The following is an 18043-nucleotide window of genomic DNA, read 5'->3' on the forward strand; positions in this document are numbered from 1 at the left end:
AGGATCTTACTTATGAGCACTACTTGGCTCAAGCAGTCCTTCCCCTTTAGAGAACTACCCTCTTTCTTATACCTTTTCCCTAGTATTTCTCTTTTCCCTTCTATTTAGCTTACTCCTTCCCCTTTCCCCTTTCCCCTTCTACTTTTCTATAAGATGAGAGATGTTTCTCGGTTAAACCACATATATCTAATATTCTTTCTTTGGGTCAAATCTGATGAAAGTGCCACACAATATTTGTCACGCTCCATACTTTCCCTCAATTATAATATGTTTTCTTTGCCTCTTCCTGAGATGTAATTTCCCTTATTTTACCTTCACTTTTCCCCTTTTTCTCTGTTACAATCCCCTTTCCATCTATAGTTTCTTTTTTATATTATAATGGTAAAATCAGATTATATATGTACTCTCAATGTATACCCATAGCAGAAATAAGTTCTCAAGAGGTTTTTTTTTCTTTTTACCTTTTTATTTCATCTTGAGTTCTATATTTGGAGGTCAATATTTTTGTTTAGCTCTGGAGTTTAAAAAAGATTTAAAAAAATTTATAATAGCTTTTTATTTACAAGTTATATGCATGGGTGATTTTACATCATTGACAATTGCCAAACCTTTTATTCCAATTTTTCTCCTCCTTCCCCCCACCCCCTCCCCTAGATGGCAGGATGACCAATACGTGTTAAATATATTAAAGTATAAATTAAATACAAAATAAGTATACATGTCCAAACCATTATTTTGCTATATAAAAAGAATCAGACTCTGAAATAGTGTACAATTAGCTTGTGAAGGAAATAAAAAATGCAAGTGGTCAAAAATATCGGAATTGGGATTTCAATGTAATGGTTCTTAGTCATCTCCCAGAGTTTTTTCGCTGGGTGTAGCTGGTTCAGTTCATTACTGCTTCATTAGAACTGATTTGTTTCATCTCATTGCTGAAGATGTCCAGGTCCAACAGAATTGATCATCATATAGTATTGTTGCTGAAGTATATAATGATCTCCTGGTCTTGCTCATTTCACTCAGCATCAGTTCATGTAGGTCTCTCCAGGCCTTTCTGAAATCATCCTGTTGGTCATTTCTTACCGAACAATAATATTCCATAACATTCATATACCACAATTTATTTATTCAGCCATTCTCCATTTGATGGGCATCTACTCAGTTTCCAGTTTCTGGCCACTACAAAGAGGGATGCCACAAACATTCTTGCAATACAGGTCCCTTTCCCTTCTTTAAGATCTCTTTGGGATATAAGCCCAGTAGTAATACTGCTGGATCAAAGGGTATACACAGTTTGATAACTTTTTGAGCATAGTTTCAAATTGCTCTCAAGAATGATTGGATGTATTCACAATTCCATCAACAATGTATTAGTGTCCCTGTTTTCCCACATCCCCTCCAACATTCCGCATTATCTTTCCCTCTCATTCTAGCCAGTCTGACAGGTATGTAGTGGTATCTCAGAGTTATCTTAATTTGCATTTCTCTAATTAATAATGATTTGGAGCATCTTTTCATATGGCTAGAAATAGTTTCAATTTCTTCATCTGAGAATTGTCTGTTCATATCCTTTGACCATTTATCAATTGGAGAATGACTTGATTTCTTATAAATTAGAGTCAATTATCTATATATTTTGGAAATGAGGCCTTTATCAGAACCTTTGATTGTAAAAATGTTTTCCCAGTTTATTGCTTCCCTTCTAATCTTGTCTGCATTAGTTTTGTTTGTACAAAAACTTTTCAATTTGATATAATCAAAATTTTCTCTTTTGTGATCAGTAATGATCTCTTAGTTCTTCTTTGGTCATAAATTCCTTCCTCTTCCACAGGTCTGAGAGGTAAGCTATCCAGTGTTCCTCTAATTTATTTATAATCTCATTCTTTATGCCTAGGTCATGAACCCATTTTGACCTTATCTTGGTCCATGATGTTAAGTGTGGGTTAGTGCCTAGTTTCTGCTATACTAGTTTCCAATTTTCCCAGCAATTTTTGTCAAACAGTAAGTTCTTATCCCAAAAGCTGGGGTCTTTGGTCTTTGGGTTTTTCAAACATTAGAGTATTAAAGTTATTAACTGTTTTGTCCTTTGAACCTAACCTATTCCACTGATCAACTAATCTATTTCTTAGCCAATACCAAATGGTTTTGGTAACTGCTGCTTTATAATATAATTTTAGATCTGGTACAGCTAGGTCACCTTCATTTGATTTTTTTTCATTAATTCTCTTGAAATTCTTTACCTTTTGTTTTTCCATTGAACTTTGTTATTTTTTCTAGGTCATCAAAATAGTTTTTGGGAGTCTGATTGGTATAGCACTAAACAAATAGATTAGTTTAGGTAGTATTGTCATCTTTATTGTAGTTGCTCGCCCTATTCAAGAGCATTTAATATTTTTCCAATTGGTTTGATCAGACTTAATTTGTGTGGAACGTGTTTTATAGTTTTCCTCATAAAGTTTCTGATTTTCCCTTGGCAGATAGATTCCTAAGTATTTCATACTATCAGCAGTTACTTTAAATGGAATTTCTCTTGTAACTCTGACTGTTAGATTTTGTTAGTGATAGATAGTGCTGTTCTTTTTGTCAAAAATAAATGGAATTCACTGGTAATCCAAATGGAGTAATATTTGAATTGTTTCTTTCTGGCTGCTTGTAACATTTTTCCTTGGTCCAATAGTTCTCAAATTTAGCCATGATATTCCTTGGGATTTTAATTTGAGGTCTCTTTCAGGAGCTATTTGGTGAATTCTTTCAATGGTCATTTTACCTTCTGTTTCTATGATATCCAGCCAGTTCTCTTTGATGATTTCCTGAAGATATTGTCTAGGCTTTTTTTTTTTTTCCCATTATGTATTCCAGGGAATCCAATAATCCTTAGATTGTTTTTCCTAGATCTGTTTTCCAGGTTGGTTGTTTTCCCAATTAGGTATTTTTAATTTTTTCTATTTTTTCATTCTTTGGGTTTGGCTTGATTGATTCTTGTTGTCTCATTGAGTCATTCATTTCCATTTGTTCAATTCTGAATTTTAGTGAGTTATTTTCTTCTTTTACTTTTTTTTACCTTTTTGTATTTGTCCAATTTAATTTTTAAATGAGTTGTTTTATTCTATGGGATTTTTTTTCCCATTTCACAAATCCTATTTTTAAGGAGTTATTTTCTTTTTCCATTTCACAAATTCTGTTTTAAAGGAATTATTTTCTTTTTCTATTTCACAAATTCTGTTTGTCTTGGAGTTGCTTTCTTTTTCCATTTTATCAACTTATCTTTTAATGAGTTATATATTTTTTCAATTTCACTAAATCTATTTTGTAGTGAATTTTCTTCAGATAGTTCCTGAGTTGCCTTTTCCAGACCCTCTTGCAAATTTTTCACTTCTTTTCCCCATTTTTCTTCTAGCTCTCCCTTAAGATCCTTTTTAATTTCTTCTAGGAGAGCACCTTTTGTGGCTTTATCTGAGACAATCTGCCTTTAGTCTCCTCAGGGTTTGAAATCTATTTTTTTATTTCACCATAAAAGCTGTCAATGGTTAGAGTCCTCTTTATGTTTTTATTAATTTTTTTTTAAGTTAAGGTCTGCCTTTAGGGTAGGGGAGGTTTTCCAAGCGGTGCAGCTGTGCTGGGTCAGTACTGATTTATTCCTGGTGCTGGATAGGCATGACCAGGTCCTGTGAGATTTTGGCATTTTGGGGTTCATTATTTATTTTTTGTGTTTGTGTTGGATGTTTTATAACTTTTCTGCTGACCTATTGGCTTACAACCAGGGCAGAGTGGTCAACACTGGTGTAGATTCCTATGGATTCCTCCCCATAGAGTCTTTGCCACACAGAGTCAGCAACACCCCGGGAGTCTATCCTGTCTGGACTGGCATTTGTGGTCAGCTGTTTGTGTTAGGCTATCTCCCTCTCGTTTCCAATTGAAACAGACTTTTTCTGGTGATCTTTGAAATTATCTTCTGCTGATAATTTGTTGCACTCCCAATATTTGTGGGTTCTGCCAGTTCAGAGCTAATTCAGAGGCTGGATTTTGTAATTATTGTGAGGGTTATAGAGAAGGTCAGAGAGAAACATACGTCATCTCTGCCATCTTGGCTCTGCCCCCAGAAGTTATTTATTAATTCTTTATCTGAATGAAGAATCTTTTTTCCTATGTCCTTTGTAGTTAATTTGGGGATTTATAATAGTCAAAATAACTTGTTCAAATTAAAAAAAAATAATTTCCTATTACTGTATACAATGTTCTTTTGGTTCTATTAATTTCTTCATTATTTTATGCAATTCTTTCATGTTTTGTAAAAATCACTGAGCCCATCATTTCTTATAACACATTAATATTCCATCACAATCATATATCACAACTTATTCAGCCATTTCTCAATAGATGGGCATCTCTGTAATTTCCACTTCTTTGCAACAACAAAGGGAGTTGTGATAAACATTTCAGAATATATAAGTTCATTTCCTTTTACTCTAAATAACTATGAAAATAGACCAAGTAGTGTTATTACCGTGTCAAAGGGATCAATAGTTTAATAATTCTTTGGGCATAACTTCAAATTGTTCTTCAAAATGTTTGAATCACTTTATAATTCTATCAACAATGAATTAGTGACCCAATTTTTCCACATCCCCTCTAACATTTCTTGCTTTCCTTTTCAATCATTTTATTCAATCTGGTAAGTGTAAAATTATATCTCAAGATTGTTTTAATTTATATTTCACAAATAAATAATGATTTAGAGTACTTTTTTCATATGATTATACATTCTTAAAAATCACCAATTCAAACACAACAGAAGAGAATAATAAACATTGTATGACCCACTCTCCCATGCTCAACTGAGAGAGATCTAGATAAAGTTGAGAAAACCACTTCAATCCATTTTCATCTGTTCAGTATTAGATGTACTGAGTTTGCATAATATTGGTACATTTATACATAGGTGATCATACTAGATTATTGCTTTTCTTAAGAAATTTGCATACCACTTTAGTAGTTCATATGTTACATAAATTGTTTCATATTTGTGTGACCTTCAAAAGTCATTTAACTTTTCTAAAATCTTGTTTCCTCTGCTGTGTAATTGAAGAACTAGACTTCTCAGTTTAATAACTCTAAGTGAGTTTTTTTGAGGGTGCAAAGTAAGGTGGCAATAACCTTGAGGCTTCAAGGTAAGGATGATGTGAATTCAGATTCTGTTTCTGATATACCATCTTTGTGACTCTGGGTAAGTCATTGAACTTTTCTATGTACCAGGAAAGCCTTTCAGACTATAAGTGTGAGAATTGTTATTGCTCTACATTGGTAGATGGAAAACTCCTTAGAAATTCCCTGCATCATTGAAATCAAAAGTGTTATCTATCCCAAACTTCCTTCCTTCTTTTACTTAATGAAATACATTCTGTCTTTTATTCAGTATCATTACCTGAAATGTATAGTGTTGTCCTTTTATCCACCTCTGTAAGAGATTTAGAGAAGATCTATCTTCTAAGACTACTAAAGAAAATCCTGAATAACTATAAATAGCCAAATTCTCAGTTTACCAGGAAATTTTTTTTCGATAAATGATTCAGATAAAGTAAGTTTTTAGAAGACCTAAGAAATGAACCTCATCCATGCAAGCCCAGAACTTAGGGTTATGGGCTTTATATAAACAAACAAACAAATAAATAAGAGACAAAAAGTGTTATAAAGACCTACCATGGACAAATTTTCTTGATTGAATTATCTTAAAAAAGATATTTTTAAATTTATCTTAAAATATCTTAAAAAGAAAAGGTTTCACCTGTGAAATATTCTTTATCTAATATAATCTAGAGAATGGAATGGATATAGGTAATCTAATCTAACCTCTTTATTTTCCAAAAGAAGAATTTGAAGTCCATAAAGATTAAATAATTTACTGAATCCTACACAGGCTGTATGAAACAGAATTGGTATGTGAATCTACAGAATAGAAATAGGAGATGCCTTTCTTCCTCCCTCAATCTACCTCAAACTTGCTCAGACTTCAAGGTCAAGAAAATATCTCACTCTTCTATTAAATCACTTTGATGATACTAGGTCATGCTGATCTTGCTTTTCCCTGAAGTTCTCCTCACTGTTGATATAACATGCTTTAAAATTCACCCAATACTGTTTAGTGCCGTTCCTTAACTATTTTATTTCCAACTAGACTGTAGATCAGAGAATATACCTTGTGATTTTTACATATCACCTCAGGACCCAATATAATTCTATACTTCACATATAGAGTAGGGTACTCAATAAATTCTTGAATTTGATGAATAAGGGAATGCATTCATGTATCTCTACAGAGTCTACATTTGCATTTAGTTGATACATACTTCTTTGAAAACCTTGATGAATCATGGCAAAAGTGTTTTAAAATGTCAATTAAGATGATTCCTCTTTCTGGCTGGTGCTACAAACCTGAGCTAAATGTGGAAGAGACTTATTTGTTCCTTGGAGATCTCTTAAGGGAACTATTGTTTTTTTTTTTTTTGTCCTTTATTTTCTATGAAGACCAATAAATTAAGAAAGGGAATGTGTTGATTTGCAACAAATTGGATTTAAGTGAATCAGGACTTCAAAGTCTCCAGGCTCACTTTCTTCTTTGGAATTAATCTGCATCTAGTGGAAAGACATAACTCAATATGAGTAGAAATGGCTTGGGAAGCAGGGATATATAATGGTCTTTATAAACTAAAGTCTTTCCCAAGTCTCAATTTGTTTGAAGCAACATTCATTCAGTGATTAAGACTAGGTAAGAAATGAAGCCAAAAAATGACCTCTTAAAATCAATGTGTGAGAGAAAGACACTCAGAGTTTCTGATCAGAACAGAAACAACTATTATTTATACTCACTCTGGATCAATAAAACCCAAACCATGACCAGATGAGGCTTGGGTTGGGACTTTTTATTAGACAATTAGTGATAGCCAGAGTAATTTGGGTTTAGGTATAGTTTAGTAGCTCCATTTGAATTTTAATCCTCATCTTTATCAAATCCTTTATAAATAAGAAATTTATATTCCTTTGGGCAAAACACCTACATGTAAGTATATGATTCCCTATGTGGAGGGAGGAAAGAAATAAGGAAAGGAGGAACAGAGGATTATAATACAATCTTTGATTTTACTAAATGAAGTCAAAGGTATTTATGTTGAATGACTTTCACTTCACATTATGATATAGAAACAACAAACCAGATTTTCATAAATGATGGTCAAAAGCAGTTGTCAATTTGTCTTTTATTTATTCAAGGGGCATTATTGATCATCTTTGTTATTATTATTGTTTTTCAGTTGTTTTAGTTGTGTCTGAGTCTTTGTGATCCTATTTGGGGTTTTCTTGGCAAAGATACTGAGGTGGCTTGTTCTTTTTTTGCCAGATTATTTTATAGATGAGGAAACTGAAGCAAAATAGGACTAAGTGACTTAACTTGGGTTACGTGGCTAGTTAGTATCTAAAGTCAGTTTTCAATTCAGAGAGACGAATTTTCCTGAATTGAGGACTGGTGCTCTATCCACTGCACCAGTTAGCTACCCATTGATTATTAGTATGTGCATAACACGGAATCATTTTGGAGAATGTTATGGGGGATCTTGGGCCTGTGATTTCTAAATGTGAGGAACTCATGTGGAAATTCTTTCTTCTAATAGCATCTACTCTGATAATTCCTGACTGAGACAGTTACCCTCAATTGAGGGGCTTAGTAGACAAACAATTATTTCACAGGCCATGAATTCAGTTACTTTGGACTCCAAGGCAAGCTTTCTATCCACTGTTTCCTAATAATAATTAATAATAATGAAGGAAAGAAATGAAGCAAAATATGGTCTATTAAATTCAAGTAATTTATAGTCTAAATGGAGAAGCAAACTTCATATACCAGAAAAGGAAGGAGAACAATTACAAGTCAAAGTATGAATAGGATATATACAAAAGTGCTCTGGCAATGCAAAGCAAAAGAAATACAAATAAGGTGTGTTTATTGGGGATGTTTGGAATGTAAATATCTATATTTTATGATAATGTGTGTGTTATTTAATGATATTATCTGCAAAGCTGGAGACATATTTGACTCTTTCCCTGGAAATCAAATTTGTATTTCTGCACTCTGTGGAACATTGCATGTAAATTCTGTACAATGATATTTTTTCTTTTGTTTAGTGAGATTCTAGTTTCCTTTTATTTCCTTGTAAGTTAACATTCCATTCTTTTCTTCTCAGCCTTGTTATAACAGTTTTGCAAATAATTGAAAACAAAAATAAGTTACCCCTGTGCCTCAACATCAGTTTTAAATCAGACTTATGTTGCCTTATTTATGCTGGAGAGGGACTCTTATAGAATTAAAGTTGCATATATCTTTAGTCCTAATGACTTGTAGTAACATTTATTCACTTAAAGCAATGGTGTTAAACCCAAATAGAATCAGGACCATTAATCCATCTCTAAAGAATCCCTAAAACAGCATATTGAATTAGAAAAATGCACATTAATGTTTCCTATATTAGGTTACATTTTTACTTATTTTGCTAAGTATTTCCCAAATACATTTTAATTAGTTGTAGGCCACATGCGAGAATATTGTCAGATGTAATTATGTTTGACAACTCTGACATTGTTTCAAAAGTTTCAAAGAATGAGGAAAAGCTTAGTTATAGTGTTACAGAATTGAGTGTAACTAACTGTGTGGGACTTTGTGACTAAGACCTTTGGTATTATTGAGAAAGCATAACAGCTTCTTAGCATAGAGTCCTTCCTAGGACTTGGAATCAGGAACCAAAGATACTAATTCTGATTCTATCAGTAATTAACCACATTATGAGAGATCTTTAATCTTTTTAGGATTGTGTCTTCATCTATAAAACTAGAGGGTGACTAAATGAATTTTAAGGACCTTTCTATCGCTAACAACCTACAAAGATATAGAAGGTTGCTTTAATTCCTGGTGAAGAAGGATATGAGGTTTTCTAGCTATGTATTGATTTTCCTAATTATTCTTAGCTCTTGAGTAAAACTATTTTTTTTGATCTCACTGTGTTTCTGGAATTGTTCTATTTCTTCTTGTGTCACTATTATAAATAACAAGTATGAAGGTGGTGTGAATAGAGAAAAAAGGAAGTTTTCTTTATTTTTATCTTTCCTCCCTCCCTCCCTCCCTCCCTTCCTTCCTTCCTTCCTTACTCTCTCCCTCCCTCCTTCCCTCCCTCCTTCCCTCCCTCCCTTCCCTCCCTCCTTCCTTCCCTTCCTCCCTCCTTCCCTCTCTCCCTTCCTCTTTCCCTCCCTCCCTCCCTCTCTCCTTCCTTCCCTCCTTCCTTCCCTCCCTTCCTCCCTCCTTCACTCTCTCCTTTCCTCTTTCCTTCCCTCCCTCCCTTCCTCCCTCTCTCCCTCCCTCCCTCCTTCCCTTCCTCCCTCCCTTCCTCCCTCCCTCCCTTCCTTCTTTCCTTCTTCCCTCCCTCTCTTCCTCTCTCTGTCTCTCTCTCTCTGTCTCTCTCTCTCTCTCTTTGTATCTCTCTCTCTCTGTTTCTCTCTCTTTCTCTTAACTCTCTGTCTCTCTCTCTGTCTCGCTTTCTTTCTTTCTCTGCTTCCCTCTCTCTCTCTTTCTTTCTGTCTAAAACATTCATGGGTAATTTTTCATCACTGATCCTTTCAAAACTTTATGCAAGGAAGTTTTCTTTGGAGACAATTAATGTGATCTGAGATGCTTAAAGAATAGCATTTGTTTTTTGAATGCATTTTGGAAGACAGTTGACTCTGAGCTAAAATGAGAAACAATGGCAAAACATGAATTATTTATGACTTTACAACTTTTTTTGAAAATCAGTCACCGGTGGTGGTGAGGAGTGGCTGTGCCCTCTTTTCCTGTTCCTGTATGCCACCCCCCAGGATTCTGATTCTGACAGTCATATTTCCCCCCTAACCCCATCATTTTTCTCCTGAAGCCTGACTCACTTAGCACACCTACTATGGTTCAGAATCATCAATAAAGGTCAAGTGCACAAGCCTCTTTTTACCTCTCCCTTCTCCCTTCCCCCATCACTGGAAAACTCTTTGAGAACAAGCAATATGTCCCATATTTGTTTGATACATCTCCCTAAATATTCTTAGCACTTTATACCAAAGCTTCTTAAATTGTGGTTTGCAACCCCATGGTATTGTGTAACTGAATGTGGGGGTTGAGAAAAATTTGCTAATAGTAAAAGGTATCAGATATGTTGCCAAGATTTAATTCTTCATGTAAAAATAAACAAGCACACCAATTTCATTAGTATGCATATTTTTGTTTTTAATATATGGTAATATTATACATATACACACTAAAGAATTGTTTTAAAATAAATTTCTTTATGATTTATTATCAACAAATGTTTGATTTGTATACCTATTTCTCCATCTCTGTTTTGTACAGCTTCATTCTTGTGGGAACCTTGCCTCTAGTGAGATGGCATCTCTCTCTTCTCACACTAATTGGCTTGTTAAGTCTCCTACCCTAAGGGAAAATTTTACTGATAACTTAGGTCTTGGCTCATATCTAGGTTCCCCTACGCAGGGGGAGAAAAAAGGTTACTCAATATACAGAATGAATGAGTTTATGAGACAGGTAATTTATTCCTGTGCACAAAAAGGAACACTAAGCAAAAGAACCATTAAAAGAATGAACAAAGTAAGATCCAGTAACCTATCTATTACTATTAAAAGACTTCCAAAAGGCTTATATTTAGCATTTATGATAACAAAGCAGTCTTTAAGACTGTTAATTATCCATTTTATATCAGCTGAGCACTATCTGATTCATTGGTAAGCCCCATGTTTTGGTAATAACATTCTAATGCTGAAACTTCTTTAGCCATCTGCTCAATTCTATCTTTGCTACCACCAGGTATTCTTTTCATTAGTCCAAGGATTTTTGAACTTTTCATTCATGATTTCTGCCAGTACTGGACGTGTCCTCCATGGGATACTCAAATCTCATGGCCAAGTAGGAAACAAAGTAATCCTGCCTCCAACAACTCTCCAAATCCAGCTTGAAACAGTTCTAATGCTAAATATAGTTGAAATGTCATTCTTTACTCACTATCTCACCCCCAGATTCAATATGTTTCTAAAGTTTATTGATTTCACCTCCTAAATATGTTCCTTTTCCCCCTCTAAGACTAAAACCATTCTGGGGCACAGCCTTATCACTTCAAGTGTGGACTATTACAAAAGCCTTCTGGTTGATCTAATTGTCCAGAGTCTCTTCCTATTATAATATAGCTTACATTCAGCCACCAATGTGATTTTTCATAAAATGCAAGTCTGATCATACCACCCTTCTTCTCAATAAATTCCTTTGCCTCTCTATTACCTCTAGGATTAAATACAAAATCTTCTATATGGTGTTCAAAGTTATCCATAACTTAGTCCCACAATTTTTCCTGTTTTTCTACACCTTACATTCCAATTCCTTAGTACTTTTTGATCCACTAGACTTCTTACTCTTCCCTCCAAAAGAAACTCCATTTTTCTCTTAGCTCTGGGCATTTTCTCTGAATATCCTCCATGTCTAGAGTGATCTTCCTTTTGATCTTTATTTTCTATTTTCCCTGGCTTCCTTCACATCCCAACTAAAATCCTAGCTTCTACAGAAAATTTTTCTCAATCTTGACTAAAACTTTGAGGCTTAAAATGAATAGAGAAATGGTGCAATTAGATTAATCCCTTTTGAACATCCTATGAGTCATCAGTTCCTCCAGTTCAGTAGTCAATCAGGGGATTCAGGCCTCTCAAACTGAAAGCTCTCTAACTGAATCTTACATAGCTAGAATCCAGATCTTCTCAAGCTTCTCCATTGTTGATTGTTACCAGGAATGGTGACTGAGCATGTTCCATTGTTTTGGGAAGAAGCATCCTTACTACAGGAACAATAAATATTTGCCAATTATTCCATTATTATAATTCTTATTATTTTATCATATAATTATTGTATTATGTATTATATATGTTGTTTATTTATATTTATATTATATAAATATCTTTTATAATCAATAGAAAGGTTTCTATCTAAGAATTAAGAATTGCAGAGGCAAGTATTTCTGTTCTAATTAGAATATGAGAGACAATTTGAACTTAGTGCTCACTATGATCTAATGACAAACAAATTTAAACTTCTTATTCTAATTTCTATAATTTAGAGTTGCCTTCCCTGCTATTTCTTCCAAAACTCTCATCCTCACTGGGCTCAGACTCCACTCCCCATCTAATTCTTATGTTCTGCAGACCTCAACTATAGTGTCCCTTTTAGAATCTTCCTATCTTACTACAAATTCCACCTTATCCTAGATCTTTCCCCCTTCTATTTTTAAAAAACCTTTCACTTCTCATTGAAATTTAGCTTTCTGCTGAAGATCACATCTTTTGCCACGCTTTACAAGTTTGCTTCTATTTATCTCTGACATAGGGGTGAGAAGGAAGATTAATATACTTGTTGCTCATTGCAACTTTCAGGTTCTCTTCTTGTCACTATATCTCAAAAGCCATTTATTTACTTCTTCTAGAATATGAATAGTGGTAGAAAGTTGGATATGAGATATTGATCCTCATTTATGCATTCATATTACTTACTATATTATGCTTCAATGTGAAGACCGAGTTAGCATCCTGGATACCTTAGATTCAGCCAGAGTCAGGATAGGCAAAAGTCCTTGGTCTTTATTCTTGGTCTTTAGGGGTAGGAGTGAATTGGAAGGATGCATGATCTCCATGACCTCTTCCTTTTGTCTCTTGCCCAGAAGTGACTCTGGCTAGTCTCACTCCACCCCCTAATCCTTCCCACAATTCTCTGTATACACTAAAAGATTGGACCAGCACAGAATAGTGAGGAGGGCCATTTTTCCAAGCATATGCTAATAGAGTATTGTCTAATTGGTAGTTAGCCTTAAGTGCTCGGTTGTTTTGACCTGGGCATCAACTCAAGAGTTTCAGCCCTTTAGACTTCAATAAGTGGCATCTATATGACCTTTAAAAACACTTTCTTGATGCCTAATATCTATGGTAGAATGCAAGCAGAGGTGAATTTGCCATCAAAAAGTAGAGTTCCAATACTCGTTATGTCACTTGCTGATTGTGTGAATTTAGGGTAGTCACTGAACTTTGCTTCCCTATTTTGAAATTATAATTGGAGGTTATAATGTGAGTGTGCAATCTGTCTTATAAGGTTTTTGTAAATTTCAAAGGAGCTAATGTTTATAAATGACTTTGTATAGCTAACAGGAGTGACAATACATAGAAAACAATAGCCCAGTCTAGTAGATACCAGATGGAAACTTGATGTCTTGATTGAGTTATGTACTTTCTGGAAATTGATCAATACAATAATGACCAGCTATCTCAAAGGGATTGAAATCAAAGTATTCTTGATTTACTATAAGACCTCAGGAGAGCTGTAGAAAAACCTTAATTAGAATCGACTAGACAATTATGAATCTGTCCAAATTTCTCTTTCTAGCTTTGAATGAATTTTTGTATGGGCTGAGGAATAAATATGGTATATTATGAATAAACATCCTTTACTTGAGATATCAATAACCAGAAGAGAACAGAATAGAAGAGAATTTTGCTAATCATATCTGTGGCAGAGTTGACACTTCATAACCTTCATAAGAAGGCATATTTCCTGTCTGTGTTTAGAAGAAAATTCTCAGCCCATTATGATGATGAGGAATTGGACTTCTCTCTGCTAAAGACATACAATTTAAATTATTGTCAGTTTTTAGAGCAATGTCATATGGTGGATAAAGCATTGACCTTCAAGCCAGGAAAATATGGGCTGAAGCCCCACCAATTTACATATACTAGGCTAATCCCTATTTTTTTAAAAAAATATTTAGTATCAAAATATTGTCCTTATTTAATTTACTTGAAATTGCCTCCATTTCTACTATTGAGATTTTGTCATTTTTCAAAGATTAATCTGAAAATTGTATTTGTTAAAATGTAATTAAATCTAGACTTCTCCTTTCCTTTGTAGTTCTCTTTAGCCTGCTTGCTATTATGAGCCTGAAATAATTAAAGGAAAAATAAAAAATAGCAAGAAAATGAAAAGTATGAGTTAATATTGATGCTTCAGTATATGATCTTTCAGTTCATATGCTGAAAACATAGGAAATGGATTCAAACTCACACCTTAAAGTTCAAGTTCCAAAAGTGTAGAGTCACAATGTAATGAAAAGTGGTGAAAATCAATATAAATTTGGCCAAATTTGATATATATGTATTTTATTTTATTCATATTGTATATTATTTATGCAATTATATAATACTCATTATGCATACTATTTATGTATGTGTATATGTATGTATATACATATATGTGTGTATGTTTTTGAGCTAAAGAAGCTGAAATGCTGGGCCCTTCTGCCTTTATTGACTTTATTAAAAGTGAATTGTGGTTAGCAAAATGATTTTGTTAGCACCAATCATTTGCAGAAGGACTATGAAAGAAGTAATTCATTTTGGACTCCTAATCTATTCCAATCAGTATTAATCAATTTGAGAGAATCATACCAAAGTTCTGTATAGAGCTGTGAGCTGTAGATTCTAAGTTTACTTGTTTTATTTGCTTAACTATAGGAAGTTAACTAAAGGCTCTTCATCTTTGTATTTCCTGCTAAGCACAACTTAGCAGGCTTGAGATCTATATGCAAAACTCCCTAATCACTTGTCTGATAGGAGCAGATGAACATCTTATGACTACTTAGCTTACTGATTATGTTGCATACAACATTTCCTCCTGCCCAAATTAAGGAGAAGACTCTCCATCTTAAAGATATTTCTTACTTCACCTCACTCATGACATTGCTGACACCTTATTTTTCTTATTCATTGGAATTATTCTGTATTTGGTATAGCTATTCTGGAATGACTGGACATCTAGTCCTATAAAAATAGGACCTTGGAAGAAAGAAGTTTCTTGGATCCTGAGGAAGATCTGAAGTCCACTTCAATGGAGGGGACCATGGACCCTTTAATAAAGTGCTGTTGGCTCAGACCTCTGCCTCAGTCTCTCTTATTGTAGGTGGGATAATTTTAATTCCTATAACTGGAATTTTTAATACATGAACAAATTTCTGATATTTCAAAGGGTTAAGGGTATAATCTTCCTATGATTCCTAAGATTGACCCCAAAATCAATCAGATTTCAAAAATTCAATATAAAACAAAAAATAAAAATAAAAACAAACAGTTTTTCTCTAGGGGTTCTCCAAATTAGGGAATTAAATATAGAGAGTCTTGGATGAATATTTATCCTACATGGATCAAGAATCTGGATTTGCTCCTCTAAATCACAAATATAGTAAAGGTCAGGTCCCCCAACAGAGAAAATTATCTCTCTTAAGCATCTGGGGTGTTTATGATGGTTCTTTGAATGCATATATTCTCTTTTCTACCGAAGTTCACATATGGATAAAGTATAGTCCACTGGAAGATTTACTCTCTTGCTATAGGGCACAGCTTCTTGAGATCTCAACTACCAAATTGACCTACTGCTAGGCTAGGTCTAGTAAGTCTTTCCTCAATTCTGCTGATTCTAAGGGTTTGGATGCTGGCAAACTTTAGTATGGATTTAGTTTCTGAATCTCCATTGGTTCTACTGACCTTTTGAGACTCTGAAAGTCATAGACTATACCATATATTATAGTAAATTCTTTCATCAAAATAGATGAGAATAGAAATTCTAGAATAGAAAAAACAATCATAGAGAAGCAATGAGAATCATGTGTTTAAAACCATCACAGAATACTTGCATACATGGTAAATCAGGGAGTAAGGCCTTTCCATTACACTTCCTTCAAATAGTTACAGAAACAGGCTCCCGAATCCCTCCCCATTGTAGAGTGGCAGCAGGCAGATCCAAATATGTATGTTCCTATATTGATTGACTTATGTCCAGTTACATAATACTACCATTTGAAATTTTGCCTCTTTTTGGGAAATTTGGAGTGCCTTTTTGTTTAAAATTTGAGTCATTCTGCATTAATCACATTGTCTCATGCCTCTCTTTTGCTTTATCCTTCTTCGATTGGGGAATTAATATTCCATTTGTCTCATAAAAGTGTTCTTGTTAGGTGCTTTCTTTCACAGTTTCTAAGGATAAATTTTGTAGCATGGAAATTAATTGTTCTTTAAAAATTGGATAGAATTCTGTGACTTTTAAATTTTCACACAAATAAAAACTTGTCTAAAGAATTGGAGAAAAATTAATTGCCATGGGTAGACTGAGCCAGTATAATAAAGATAACAGTTCTACCCAAGGTAATTTACTTATTAAGTATCATTTCAATCAGACTACCAAAATTATTTTATAAATCTGGAAAAATAGTAACAAAATTCATCTGGAAGAACAAAAAGTAAAGAATATCAGGAGAGAGAAATGATAAATGATCAAAGGAGATGTGCAGGCAGTTTTCAGATTAAAAAAAATTAAACATGTCATATGAAAACATGCCCTAAATCACTATTGATTAGAAAAATGCAAATAAAAACAACTCTGAGGTACAACCTTACATCTATCAGATAGACTAAGATGACAGAAAAAATGATAAATTTTGGAGGGGATATGGGAAAAGTGGGACACTAATATACTTTTGGTAGAGTTGTGAACTGATCCAATCATTTTGGAGAGCAATTTGGAACTATGCTCAAGGAGCTATAAAACTGAGCATATCCTTTGAACCAACATTAATACATACTGGGTATGTATTCCAATCTGATCATAAAAAGAGGAAAAGACCCACATGTACAAAAATATTCATAGAAGTTCTTTTGGAGTGGTAAAGAATTGGAAATCGAGGGGATGCCTATCATTTGGGGAATGGCTGAAGAAGCTGTGATATATGAATGCAATGGAATACTATTGTTTTATAATGAGGAACAGATTGATTTCAGAAAAACCTGGAATGATTTAGAACTGATGCTTAGTGAAGTGAGCAGAACCAGGAGAATATTATACACAATAACAGTAACTTTGTTTATGATCAAGTATAATATATTGTCTTCTACACCATATGGTGATTCAAGGAAATTCTAATAGACTTGTGATAGAAAATGCCATGCAAACCAGAAAAAGAATTATGGAGAAATACAAAGCAAAGCATATTGTTTTCACTTTTTTTCTTTCTTGTGGTTTTTCCCTTTTATTTTGATTTTTTAACAACATTATTAATATGGAATTATGTTTAACATGATTTTACATGTCAAACATATCAGATTGGCTGCTATTTTGGGGAAGAAGAAAAATAGAAATAGACCTATCTAATGTTTGATAAACCCAAAGATCCAAGCTTTTGGGGCAAGAACTCAATATTTCATAAAAAATGTTAAACAAAAAGCAATTTGGCAGAAAGTAAGCATAGACCAGTCCATATCAGAATAAGGTCAAAATGGATAAATGATATAGACACAGAAGGTGATATCATAAAAACATTAGTGGAACATGGAAAAATTATCTATCAGATCTAAGGAAGAATCTATGAGCAAAAAAAAAAAGATATAGAAGATCAGAGAAAGTGGGTAATTATGATTACATGAAATTAGAAAGTTTTTTTTTTAAATAAATAAAACTAATGTTGCTTTAGAAAAAGCTATAAAACTAGAAAAAAGCAAAAACCTGGGGAAAATGTCTCCAATAAATTTCCCTGAAAAGGGCCTTCTTTCTTTCCTTTTTTCATCATGACAAAAATCAAGAACTCCTGATTTATGGTGATATGATTTATAACTAACTGATTTACCTTCATCATTTAGAGACATGACAGTCCTATATTATCTACCTAAGAGGAATGCTTTTAGAGCTCATTTGTCTAGATGAGAGATTCAAGATTTCCATACAATGCCTATGAAAGGGCAGGTACAGGAGCATTCATATTGCAGAACCGTTGATTTGAGGACCAAGTTACCTGATCCAAGAGTGCAGGAAGAATCAGTCTGACTTTCACATGAAGTTTCACTGTAAGAACTGAAGCTAGAGATAAACAACTCTCTGAATACCATAAGAAATACA

The sequence above is a fragment of the Sarcophilus harrisii genome, chromosome 3, assembly GCF_902635505.1.
Source record: "Sarcophilus harrisii chromosome 3, mSarHar1.11, whole genome shotgun sequence".
Taxonomy (NCBI): domain Eukaryota; kingdom Metazoa; phylum Chordata; class Mammalia; order Dasyuromorphia; family Dasyuridae; genus Sarcophilus; species Sarcophilus harrisii.